This window comes from Pongo pygmaeus, chromosome Y (assembly GCF_028885625.2).
Source record: "Pongo pygmaeus isolate AG05252 chromosome Y, NHGRI_mPonPyg2-v2.0_pri, whole genome shotgun sequence".
In the NCBI taxonomy this organism is placed as follows: Eukaryota; Metazoa; Chordata; class Mammalia; order Primates; family Hominidae; genus Pongo; species Pongo pygmaeus.
The window spans coordinates 40,642,002-40,655,630 of record NC_072397.2 but is presented as its reverse complement, the minus strand read 5'-3'; the positions used below and the strand labels follow the sequence as shown (position 1 = coordinate 40,655,630).

The 13,629-nt window shown below is 42.5% G+C and overlaps 1 pseudogene; it reads right to left on the bottom strand.

Annotated features, from left to right (window-relative positions):
* Positions 1–2,085: 2,085 nt before the first annotated feature.
* The window catches only part of LOC129025790 (adenylate kinase isoenzyme 6-like), a 29,578-nt pseudogene continuing 18,034 nt past the window's right edge, over positions 2,086–13,629 (bottom strand).

Sequence of the window (13,629 nt, the reverse complement as noted above, 5' to 3'; positions counted from 1 at the left end):
ATTTTAAATAGAGTATAAAAAAATTGATATATAAAATAAAATTGGGAATTAGTTTTGCTATTATTCAGGTAAAAGTTGAGGAAAATGGAAGAAAATGCTAGTAATAACATTGTGCCTAAAGTCGATGAAACATACAAGACAAATATTTTAATAAATTATATAATTTACATATAACATATACATTTGAGAATGTTGTTTTATTTTATTTATGTATTTATTTTTTGAGGCAGGGTGTCACTCTGCTGCCCAGGCTGGTGTACAGCGGAAGGATCTCGGCTCACTGCAAACTCCGCCTCCGAATTTCAAGTGATTCTCTTTCCTCAGCCTCCCGAGTAACTATGATTACATGTGCGTTCCAGCACACCTGGATAATTTTTGTACTTTTAGTAGTTGGGGTTTCACTATGTTGGCCAGGCTGGTCTCAAACTCCTGGCATCATGATCTGTCCACCTCTGCCTTCCAAAGTGCTGGGATTACATGCATGAGAGACCATGCCAGGCCTTGAGCGTGCTATTGTAGAACTTCTGAAACTAAGATTACAGACAAATTACAGACATATGACAATTCAGAAAGTGAAAACCCAGTCATGATAATCTTCATGCTGAAGAAGACAGAATCACAAAACAATAAGTGAGAAATAAGGTAAGAATGGGAAATTCAATGTATGTAGAGCAGTGTTCTAAGTTCCCCGATGGGAAAAGTTTTTGTAAGGAATCCATAAAACGATTACATACAATAAGCCACCCTACAGTAGATATTGTTGGCATACAGAGGTTAAATTTTTAAAATTAGGTCCTGATAATAAAAAAGAATTCTCCATAAAATAATTTTCTTATATTTAACAAGACACTTTTGCACATAAAGATTTTCCATCAAATTTTTTTGTAGAATTATGTCTTAAACCTTCATAGGATGTGAAATTATATAGCAGAAAACATGTGTCATCTCTCTTTGGTATTCCTGGAATTTCTTTTTTTATTGTGTAATCCCATTTATATGAAATATCCAGAATATGCAAATCCATAGAGACAGAAAGCAGACTAGTAACTGCAAAGGGATGAGGAAGAAAGAATAGAGAGTGACTGCTAAAGGGTGTAGGATTTCCCTTTATCATCACTGCTTCCCCCACAGTGGTGACAGTCATAACCTTGTTAGTAAACTAAAAACCAATGGATTGTATATTTCATTTATGTTTGTTATTAGAGGCTAAGGTCTCACTATGTTCCTAGGCTGTTCTTGAACTCTTGCCTCAAGCAGTTCTCCACCTCAGCCTCCCCAGCTGCTGGGATTACAGACATAAGTCACCATATCCAATTCTGATAATACACTTCAAAATTGTAAATTTTATTGTATGATATGTATATCTCAGCTAAAAAAAAAAAAAAGAACAGGGAGTTCTGTACTGATATGATATAACCTCCAAATATATTTAGTAAAAATGAGAGGTACAGAATAGTGAGTGCAATATACTAGTATATTCTTAAAAAATTTGTACATATATATACACACACACACACTGTCCAGGCATAAAACCTCTCAAAAGACATACGGGAAACCAGTAACATTATTTCCTAAAGTGAAGGATCCTGGAGTGCCTGTGAATATTGTGGTCTGGAAGGGAGACCTAACTTTTCAACATGCTCTTTTGTGCCTTTTAAATTTTGTATAGAGTACAACACTTCCCTTATTTTCTAATTTATAGAAAGAAAAAAAGGAATACTCTGATATTTATCTTTACAAAAGGAATTCTCTTTAGTCTTTAGTTTTATTTTAAGAGATCATCTGCATTTTTTTCTGTAATAAACTTAAAACATATCCACCCATTTTGTCAGATTTATTTATTCCTTAGCAATTTGTTTTAAAAGTAGAGTTTTTGTCTCAATCCTTAATAATACTATATTCATTATATTTCAGATGTTTAGGTTTCTCACGGAGAAAAAGAAACACAGGCATAAACCTCTGTACTATCCAGCTGCTAGTCCTGCAACATGATTTTAATAAAGTGTTGCTGATACTTGAACAATTTCTATGATGTCAGTAGAGTAATATCAACAAGAATGATTGTAAAGCAGCTGGTCTTATAAGTCAAGAGTTATAATATTTGATCCACTGTTCAATCCATTTCTAGATCTGATGTAGGTTATTTTCTTTTTTATTTATATATTTTTATTTATTTATTTATTTATTTATTTTGAGAGGGTGTTTCGCTCTGTCACCCAGGCTGGAGTGCAGTGGTGCGATCTTAGCTCACTGCAAGCTACACATCCTAGGTTCTTGCCATTCTCCTGCCTCAGCCTCCTGAGAAGCTAGGACAACAGGCACCCACCACCAGGTCCCGGCTATTTTTTTTTTTTTTTTTTTTTGTATTTTTACCAGAGATGGAATTACACCGTGTTAGCCAGGATAGTCTTGATCTCTTGGCCTGGTGATCCACGCGCCTTAGCCTCCCAAAGTGCTATGATTACAGGAGTGAGCCACTGCACCCAGCCAATCTGATCTACATTATTTTCTAGCTCTTCTGGTATATTTCTTGGCAACTGATGCATGATTTCTTCCTTGTGGGATATTGTGGCTTCTTCATAAAGATCTTGAATAATCTCACACTGAATATTGTCTGTTAGAGTCTTCTCATTACAACCCCTTGTTTCAAGTCTTTCATACAATACATTGGTATCTGTCCTCAGCACAAAAACTATATGAAACCAGCGTTTAGAGAAGAAATCAAAACCAGGGTAATCAACAATAACTCCACCTTCTCTCATTTGGTTATCTAACTCATCAACTACTCTGTCTTCATCTAAAATGGGACAACCATACTCTTCAACATAGCCATCATACAATTGCTCTTCTCCAGATAAATCACCCACATCAATGTATTTCAATCCTGATATTCATGCAAGTTCTTTGCCTAGTGTGATTCTTCCACCCGCTGGTGTACCGGTGGGAAGGATGTTCAGAAGCAATGATGGCTTGCCGCGAGGGCTCCGAGTGCCTGTTCACATGTCCTTTGCACTACTGTTCTTGGAATTTCTAAACCAAATCCCAATGCCTCCACAACTCCCTTCACACACATTTGACTTCAGACACCACATATTTATTAAAAAATTGCATAACATTGAGGTCTCCAGAAATGTGAACACATTTCCCCAGATTCTCAAAACTAATGAAAACTAGTCAGATCATGTAGGTTCTTACAGATTCTGGGAGGACTTTGGTTTTCAGTGTGAATGCACTGGAAGATTCTGGGAGGGAGAAAAGAAGCCGTAGAAGATTGAAGAGAATAGTAAGCATGGGACAGGAACATGTTTCTCTGTGACAGCAAGAAAAATAAAATTACACTTTTCTAAAACAATTTCCATTGGAATAGGGATGACTAAACCATACTTAAACTCTGGTTTTCTCTGTGACTTTTGGACCTCTTCCATGTGTTACCTGCTCATTTATTTTCACCTTGCTTTGTATATGGCTGTTGCCTCCTCTCTTTCCACACTGCAGGAATTTTTTCTTTGCTACAGAATATCCACCAAAGTTTTTTCTTTTTTTTTCCTTCCCCACAATAGTAATTGGGCTCACCAGAAAATGCCCAACTCCCAGCATCTTCCTCAGGAAAGAATTAACACTGTAGTGTATGTGTTGAAATGTTTGTCTTTTGGAGAGATTGCCTAATGAATACATTCTGTCTTTCCTGACATGGAGTGCTGAAGGACATGATGGAGTCATACAAATGACAGTTGTGTCTGATGAGAAGAAAGAAAATTGCAGCACTAGAGAAACTGTAATACCACAGAGAGTCAACTGGGGAAGAAAATAGGTAATCCATCTAAAAACAATGAAACAAATTCCCTTTAACTGAGAAATACACACAGATCCAGAGAAGACATATCTGAGAATGCATCTGTGAAGCACCCAGAATCTATAGCCTGGCTGAGTGCTGTCAATATCCCCCTTTACTAAGCCAGTATTTGTGTGTGTGTGTGTGTGTGTGTGTGTGTTTTGAGAAAGAGATTTGCTTTGTCACCCAGGCTGGAGTGCAGTGGAGTGATCTCAGCTCACTGCAACCTCCGTCTCCTCGGTTCAAGTGATTCTCTTCTCTCAGTCTCCTGAGTGGCTGGGATGAGAGGTGCACACCACAATGCCCAGCTAATTTTTTTTTGTATCTTCAGTAGAGACGGGTTTTGCTATGTTAGCCAGGCTGGTCTCAAACTCCTGGCCTCCAGTAATCTGCCCGTATGAGCCTCCCAAAATGCTGGGATTACAGGCATGAGCTACCATGCCCAACCATGCCAGGTTTTAAGTGCTACATTTGATGGATGTTGTGTAATTTTCCAGATCTTATTAAAAAATTACAAGGCATACAGAGATGGTGGAAAATACACTTCACTGGAAGAAACAGAATAAATATCCAGAAGTTGAATCTTAAGAAATGAAGATTTTTGCATATCTGATAAAGAATTAAAAATAATGAAACAGTCTCAGTGAACAAAAATAAAACAAAAATAAACAATTGATAACATTTAAAAATAATAAATGACCAAAATATGATATCAACAAAGAGATGAAACATTTTTCTAAAAACCCAACAGAAATTGTGTCATTGAAGGATCCAATAACTGGCATTTACAAATTCACTACAGAGACACAACAGCAAACAATGGAGCAAAAAAGGAATCAGGAAATTAAACATATATTATTCACAAACATTTAAGCCTGGAAACAAATTTTTGAAAAAAATGGAAAAAATAAGTGTGAAATATGAGACTTACTGGACACGATCAAGTAGACCAATATATTCAGAGAAAGAGTCTTATAAAAAGAATATAGGAAGAAAATGACATAAATCTTATTTAGGAGAAATAGAGGTCATGCTGAGACCCTTACCCATTTCAGTGATGAAATAAAACATACCAGTAACCAAGAATAATTGATCTGGAAAACACTATACTTCAAAAATTAGAAAAAAAGAAAACCTTTCTAAGTTTAAAATAAAAAATCTAAAGTTGCTTACTGCTAGAATAACCCTAGAAAAAAATACAAATGAGAGTCAATTATGTTGAAACATTAAATGATGCTGGACAGCATCATAAAACCATATGATAATATAAAGCTCTCTGTTAAATATAAGTATATACACCGATATAAAATTTGCTATTGTAATAATAATGGTGCATAAAATTCTTAAATATCTGTGAAAATACACACAATATATAGAGATATAATTTGTAACATTAGTAAGAGAGTGGGGGAAGTAAAAATGAGTATATTTTGTATGCTGTTAACTTGAAGTTGAAGGCAAAATCTGTTTGCCTTGGGGACCTTAGCACTGGGCAAGGGATGAGACAAAGCTGCCATTTTGTCTCCCTTAGTTCTCCCATCTCCCCCACTCTGCATAGGGATTTTTCTTGGTCTGCAGGAATAGTCAATGTGGCCAGGTTCTGTTCTGCACACACAGACAGGTGTAGGTAAGCCTGGCGTGTATAGAGGGGGTCTGGGATTCTAAGAGTAATTAAATATTCAAAAAGTGGAAAACTGAGAATTTTGGGCATGATTCTCAGGGCTTTGGGCTGGGGAAACGGTAAGTCCTTTCTTCCAGTCATGCGGTTTCTCATCAGAGTTGCTGGGGCCTTCTCCCTGCAGATGTCCCTTAAGGAGATGTTGCAGGAGATTTAGCCGGTGCTGATGGTCCATGAAGATCTGTGACACTGCACCTGCTTCTCACTGCACCTGGACAACAACATGCCAAACAACTTCCCAGGGCTGCAAAACAGTGAGGACCTGCAGGGAGCTCAGGGCTGTGTAAGAGGGAAGGCTGGTTTGGAAGTTGGGTAGACGGCCTAGAGGAGGGATCCCAAAAGAAGGGCCAGGCAGCACTTCTCCACTCTTCGGAGGTCTTTGTGTCACAGATAAGCATGTGAATGTAGGATTCGAGCCCAGGCCTCCTTCTCAGCCTGTCCCACCAACACCTTATAACTTCATATCCCACAAGTTAAAGAACAGAGTTGTGATTCTAAAAAAATCAGGCAATACAAAGCCAGGCTTGATATCAGCCCAATAAAATTCTATAAAGATAAATGATGTCTTGGGAAAAAAAAACTTAAAAAGATTCACAGTATTTGAGTGCAGAAATCTGCCCAGTGCAGCACCAACTGCTGTGGTGAGATTCACCTGGTTGTAAAGCAAAATCTCTCATGTACTCATGTTCCCTGGGTAAAAGCCACTCATGTTCCCAGGGTCTACCTGCTTGCTAAGAGCAATTGTGGAAAAGATTTGGAGCTCAGTGATGCCCATAATTGATCACAGAATCTTTTCTCTTTCCCAAAACAGCCACCATTAAAATTCTATGCAACCCATACTGGAAGATGGTCCTGAAGTTGGAGTCCCTGGGGAGTCCTCAGCACACCCCTGCATGAGGGCTGCCCAAAAAGGCAGCTCTAAATGTTCCATCTACCCAAGACACTAGTGCAAAAAAAGCAGTTAGCCTTGTCAGCTCCTCAAGGCCCATGAGTGCTTCAGAGGCATTTGGTAGAAGATTCTTTGTAAGAAAGGATCCCTGCCCACTAGCAGACAGGAGTGTGTGTTTGTGTGAGTGTGGGTGTGTGTGTTGAAATTAGAACCCCACCTTATGTGTTCATTATGGAATTTGAAAATGGAAGCCTAAATTTGAAAGTTAAAATCACCCGTGAAAGTATCTTACAAAATATTTTCTGTGCTAGATGTGATGTTTAAGGGTACAGGGCCCTGGTAACATCCTATTTCCCTCTCCCTGAAAGAGTTACACACACTATTCAAGGCCTGCTTCCACATGAACCACATCAAAGAGCAGCTTAAGGGCCTGGACCCATGTGCCACCTTCAGCAGGGCTGACTAAAGCTCCTTGTTCTTCCTGAGCATCTTCTCCAATGACTTTAGTGGTGGGGGAGACATTGGGGCCAAGATTGAAAAGAGGGGAAGGGAGCATGAAGACCAGAAGCTGAGGACCAGGTTTTCCCACCTGGAGGGGTCTGGCCTAGAGGCACTCAAACCAGGGTCAAATTTAGGTGGAGACAGCTGGCCTTGGGTGGCCCTGTGCTGACCACAGGCCTCAAGTCCCTCAAACAATAAGAAGTGAAAGAATGGCTTGGAGATGAATCTAACTGACTGTGTGCCACCTGAGTACATCTTTCTAGGGACCCAGGAGGAGCCACTGTGTCTCCAGAGCCATGACTGGAAGGTGGAACTCCCAAAGGGAACAAAGAAGAGGGTCCTCAGTGAGATGAAGAGCTTAATTCTACTTGACCATTCCTGAAGCACTTTCAGTGACTGAAAGTGCCTAGCATGAGCAGCTGGAACCCACTTCCTGGAAACTGCAAGATGCAAGGGGACTTCATGTACCTCTTTGTAATTACAGACAAGGACCAGAAGGGCCCCATCACTGCATCTGCATGGGGCTTTTACTGGATCCAGTGTCTCTGCCAGCTCCCTACAGACTCCTGGGATGTCACTTTTTCTGGGTCTGTGGACAGATAACCAGTGCATGTGCTCAGTGCCCACTTCCTCCTTGTAGGCCTACAGCCTATTGCTCAACCGCAAGCCCACCAGCCCTTGCTTCCTAAGCCATTCCCTACTGGAGCTGCTCAAGTACAACAGCCTGAACTTCACAAAACACTTTGTCATGCCATGAAAGAAAAGGTAAGTCTGCCTGGCTTGGTGGCTCATGCCTGTAATCCCAATACTTTGGAAGGCCAAAGTGGGTGGATTACCAGGTCAGGAGTTCATGACCAGCCTGGCCAATACAGTGAATCTCTGTCTCTATGAAAAATGCAAAAATTAGCTGGGTGTGTTGATGCATGCCTGTAGTCCCAGTTGCTCAAGATGCTGAGGCAGAATTCTTTGGACCCGGGAGGTGAAGGTTGCAGCGAGCTCAGATCACATTGATTCACTCCAATCTGGGTGACAGAGTGAGACTTCTTCTCAAAAAATAATAAAATAAAATAAAATAAAGTAAAATAAAATAAAATAAAATAAAAGTATTGTCACTGTTTCATCTCCCCTGTCTTGTGTCAAGTTACAGATGCTTATGGGATGAAGCAGCCAGCCAAAACTCCAGAGCTTCTGCCCAAACTATCTGCCCCCACTGCTTGAGTCCCCTCTAGGGAGCTGTCCATGTGACAGGGGGCATCCCTGGGAGTGTTGGCCATTTGCTTCCATCTGACTTCAGGGCAGATTCTCAGAGCAAGAAGATCCTAGAGGAGATGGAAGTCTTAGAGAAGAAGCCTATGGCAGGGTTCTGGGCTCGGTGGGCTGTGTATCTCCCCCTCCCCTGCTTGTCACAAGGTCCAGCACCACACACTCACTGAGGTCACTGCTCCATTGCACGTGTGCAGCTGGATGGCTCCCCAGGCAGAGGCTGCCATGGACTGTGTGCACACAGAGAATGCCTACAGCTTGAGGCTGTACTATGAGGAGAACATTCCTGAACAGGGGCATGCAGACTGTTCCAGACCTCAGTGGGAACCCCCTTCCTCCTGGGTACTAGACAGAATTCCGTGCACTTTCCTGAAGGCTCCATGCTGGGTCTGTTCATTTGGAAGTTTGAGGCTGTCCATAGGCAGGTAACGAAAGAGACTTCTCCTCCATCTGGAAAAAAAATAAAAAAAAGAAGAAAGAAAGAAAAGGGAGACTTCTCAGAGCACACTGTGGGGCACAGGCTGAGCCCTTGCCTTCCTCCCTGGTCCCTCTATGGTCCCAGGACTGAAAAAAGGAGCTGCAGACAATGAGGGAACCACTCTGCAAGAACAGGCCTTAGTGGCTGCTTCAAGAAAGAACCACAGTCAAAGTGCCTACAGCCCCTAGTGACTGACTGGCAGCCTCAGGCCCACCTACCATCTGCAGGCAGGTTTTCTTGCTGACAGAATGAAAACAAGGAAAACAGGAATGAGCCCAGCCCTCTCAGTCACCCTGAAGGTTGCCTGGTGTTCCCTGCAAGGCCTTCTAGCCTTCTGTTTCTTGGCAGACCACCCAAGCATCATTTTCTGGCCTTTGAGACTTTGATTCTCTGGAAGGAGAAGGCCCTACTTTTCACTAGGCTAAGTGGCCAGGGCCATCCATCTCTCCCCCTTCAGTAACAACCAATGGGCTCTCACCTGGGCACACACTGCCCAACCATGGCCCTTCTAAGGCAGGACCCCATTTGTCTTACAGGTTCAGCTTACTAGGGCTTAAAAGTTATCAGTGCTGTTATTAAGATAGAGAAATTAGGGGGAAAGAGTTGCCTTGAAAAATTTCCCCTAATCTTACCCTGGAGAGCATCAGCACAGGTGACAGCTTAGGCAGGGCTGCTGAGGATGCTGGGGGAGAGTGCCCAGCCTGTCCAGCCAGCAGGTCATTTCTAGAGGTGGCTTATGTCCCAGCCCCTGAGAGAAGCAGGCAGACATCCCAGCAAGGAGCTGGGGTATGTAGACCAGAGCAACCCAGGCACACTGATGGTGGCTTGGCACTACCTCCCATCAAGTGGTGTCAACACAGCTGACCCTTGGAGCCAGGGGGTGATTTTCAATGTGTGCAAGGCAGTCAGTTCCATCAGCTGTACAGCCTTCAACACTCACTTCACCTTGGACATCTCACTAGAAAGCAGTGGGGAATGGCCAATGCAAAAGCTCTGCCAAGTGGGACGGAACATCATGGGGTGGGGGATCTGCGGCCTGTCTGCTCATCTGAGCATTGCTGCCTGAGGGTGTGCTCTGCAACCAAACAGTGACTGTTTTCATGTTTGTCTGTTCATTTATGGGTTTAAAATATCCTAATATTTCATTTATGGTAATTTCAAGCTTGTATTTGTGTATTTGTAAAAATTTTATTAGAAGAAAGAGGGCTTAAGACAACAATATTTTAGGTCTTAAGGGAGCATAGACTTCATGTCACAACAGGTACTGTTGAACTCTTTTTGCTACCTTTGTGCAAAGTATACACAGAAAGTGCAGCCATAGGTGATGAGGCCAAGTGTCTAGAGAAGAGCTGCCTAGACTTGCTTCCTGGTCTGCAGTCAGGTGGACCCTGGCTGTGAGGTGATGCCCACCCTTGATCTACACACCACACCCCCTCTCCTGAGTAACCACCCAAGGCAGAGCTAATTAGCGGGTCAGTGATGGGCATCAGGCACCCCAATACCATCTCGGAAAATTTGAATGCCATCTGGGCTGGGGCTGTGGTGGGCAGGGGCTGAAGCCACCTTGGCTTGTTATGGCACCACCCACAGAAGTATCTGTCCTGTGCTGCTTCTCCAGCAGTCAGCCGCCCATGGTCCTGAGCCTGTCATGCCATGCCTGCTACCTCACACTGCTTGTGTTTGAAAAAAACATCCTGAGATGGTGCTGCTGGATGTGAGCACTGGCAAGAGGACAGAACCTTTGTCATGGGGGATTAGGAGCTGACCTGATAGCTCCTGACTGCCTTTAGAAGAAGTAGGGGCTGGTGCTGCAATAAACAATGCCTCCCAAAAGATGTGTTGGCAATGGCTCAAGGAATATTTGATGCAGAGACCTAAATGAAGACACATGAATGGAGTGTGTGGACATCAGTTAGCAGCTGGGAAACAGGTGCCTCTCAGGCCTCATCCTCCAGCAACTGTGGAACGTGCCCAAGCCATGAGTGTATACACCTGGAGTGTATACATCTGGCTACTGCTTTTGCTGCCACTATCCCCAGGCTCAATCTGGCTTATAATCTGGATTTAAATAGAAAAGATAAGAGGCTTTTCTGTGTCCTGGAATAGGAAGCCAGAGATCTGTGTAGGGCTGGCACTGGGTGCACATTAGTTTTGTGACAGGATGAGAGCTGCAGTGGTTTTATTAATCGTGATAGGCCAGGCCTGGTTGTAGCTCTGAGTGATGGGGAGGGAGACAGCAGTGGTGGTCACGCAGACATCCACGTGTCCAATCCTGGCCTGCCTGCCCTCAGACATAGCAAGAGGCACCACCACAGGCGCTGACTTGCCTCCCTACTCCTTGAATGCCAGATGGGAATACCTGGAAGCTACAATCTGAATGTATCATCCTCCCAGTTTGACCTGAGCCACCTAACACACAGAGGGGATGGGTGAGTGAAGGGCCTGGGGGAAAGCAGGGCTGGATCATGGATCCTGGTGGAAATTTAGAGATACAGGGGTGGTTGTCACCTCTCTGTGTAGCCCAGCTCCCTACCTGATCCTTGCCACACAGCCCCATCTACAGAGACCAGCTCTGGCAAGTTTGGGGATCCCTAAGGCTCTGGGCTGCTCCCTGTCACCCCCTGTCTGTGCTCCTTACCTTTCCTGCTGGCAGAGCCCAACATGGAGGGGGAGGTTGCCACCCTGTGAGCCTGAGGGAGATGTGTCTGACCGGGGCTTCTGTCTGGGGTTTTGCATAGAGCTACTTATGAATATGGTCTGTCCAGATACCTTGTTTCAAACGAAGTGAGCTTGAACTAGCAAGTGCAGAAACCCCACACTTGATAAATAACTTTTTCTTGTCTTTAAACCATCACATTTTCATTTCACATTGGAATAAAGTAAGTGAAACCTGCTACAACAGCCTCGGCCATGTGTTCTGTAACCAAGACTCATTTGGTTGTGACGGCTGTTGTCAGAAATGTTATGAAAAGAAGAATATGTATAAATTAGATCAAATGTAAAATTATGCTTATAATGTCATTTGTGTGGGAGATAAGAGGGTGGAGTAACAGGCACTCAGTTGGAGTTCACCCACCTGTCATTTTCCAGGCTCATGAGTGTAGCTCTGGTGAACCTCACCTGACATTGGTGACAGAAGAGAAAAGGCCAGCATGAAGACTAGGTGGGGGAGAGGTGCCAGGCTGTGGGGCTGTGCCCTGGGCATGCTGAGCCTGTTCTGTCACTGGACAACTAACTGCCTGGGAACCGGCCCTTGACACATGAGTTGAGGTAAGAGGATTGGGCAGCACTCTTCAGAAGTCACACTGTGCTGGGAGAATGGAGGAGAATCTACAAATGGCCATCCTAGGGTAGGTTTTAGAGTGATCTGGACACTCTTGGAGAGCTAATGAGATGGGAGGAAGGCAGTCCCCCAGGTGCACCTGACGACCGGAGCCCATGGTGCTCGGGGTGGGTGCTTGTGGGGGTGGCCTGTCCTTATGAGAGGAAGAGTTGAAAGCTTTTACAGCTGGTGGCTGCTTCTCAGCAATCCCTCTGCAGAGTATTCTGGTCATCAGCCACGTGTATAGCTGAATGTCTTTTGAAGTATATAGAGAGTGCTCTTTGTCTTAGAATTTCCTTTCCCCTGGGCTTGTGCAGTGAACACTGTTCACACGGCTAACACCACTTCTTGAGATGCCTTCACCATGCAAAGCTGAGAATGGATTGGGTTTAGTTACCATTGTGCCTTCTCCTCACCTGAGAGGCCTATTTTCTTTGGTTAATTCCTTAAGTGTATTAGTGCTGTCAGTCACCTTTGGACAACTCAAATGACAAGTGGCTGTTGTTTCATAAAAAAAAATAAATAAAGGCTTTGAATGTGAAACCCTCATTTTCTCCTTCTCTTGGGTGAAATATGTTATTTTTTTAACAAGGGTACATAGTGGTATCCCAGCAGGTGTAGTGTGAGAACTGGCTTGTGCTAGGCTATGGTTTCAATGTGGATGGGCTATTCTTCAAGATGGTAAAACAAGTCTCACTGAGTTGCTGGAGCCATACTCACCTTTCTCCACATCCTTCACTGTGGACTTTCACTTATCTCCCATGCTTGAATTTTTTAACATACATATATTTTATTTATAACATACATATATTTTATTTTTTAAACATACATATATTATATATATATAAATGTATATATGTATATATGTATGTATATGTATATATGTATATATACGTATATACGTATATGTATATATACGTATATACGTATATATGTGTATATATTATATATGTATGTATGTGTATATATTATATATGTATGTATGTGTATATATGTATGTATACACATATATGTATGTATATGTATATACATATGTGTGTATATGTATATATTTATATATGTATATATAATTTTTTAACGTACATATATTTTATATATATATAAATATATATACACACACACACACACACATACACATACAGGTCTCACTCTGTCATCTAGGCTACAGTGCAGTGGCTGAATCATGGGACACTGCAGCCTCAAACTCTTAGGCTCAAGTCATGCTTCCACCTCAGCCTCTCAATTACAGGCAAGAAATGCTACACCCAGACAATTTGTAAACTGTTTTCTAGAAACTGAGCCTACTTATGTTGCCCAGACTGGTCTTGAACTTCCGAGATCAAGCAATCATCCCACCTTTCCCTCCCAAAGTGTTTAGATTGCAGCTGTGAGCTACAAAACTCAGCCAAAAATATATATCTTAAAGAACCGTTACAACCAAATTATAAGTTATGATTGTACCACTGCTCTCCAGCCTGGGCACCAGAGCGAGACCTTATATCCAAAAACAAAGCAAAATGAAACAAAAAAATACAATCAAATTAAGCTTTGAATATTGTGTCATCTGTGTCCAGCCCTGCCCTCCAAGCTACCACAGTTAAATATAATGGTTATTGTGAAAACAGTTAGATAGTATTTAAAAATTTCTATATGTCCTCCGGCTGTG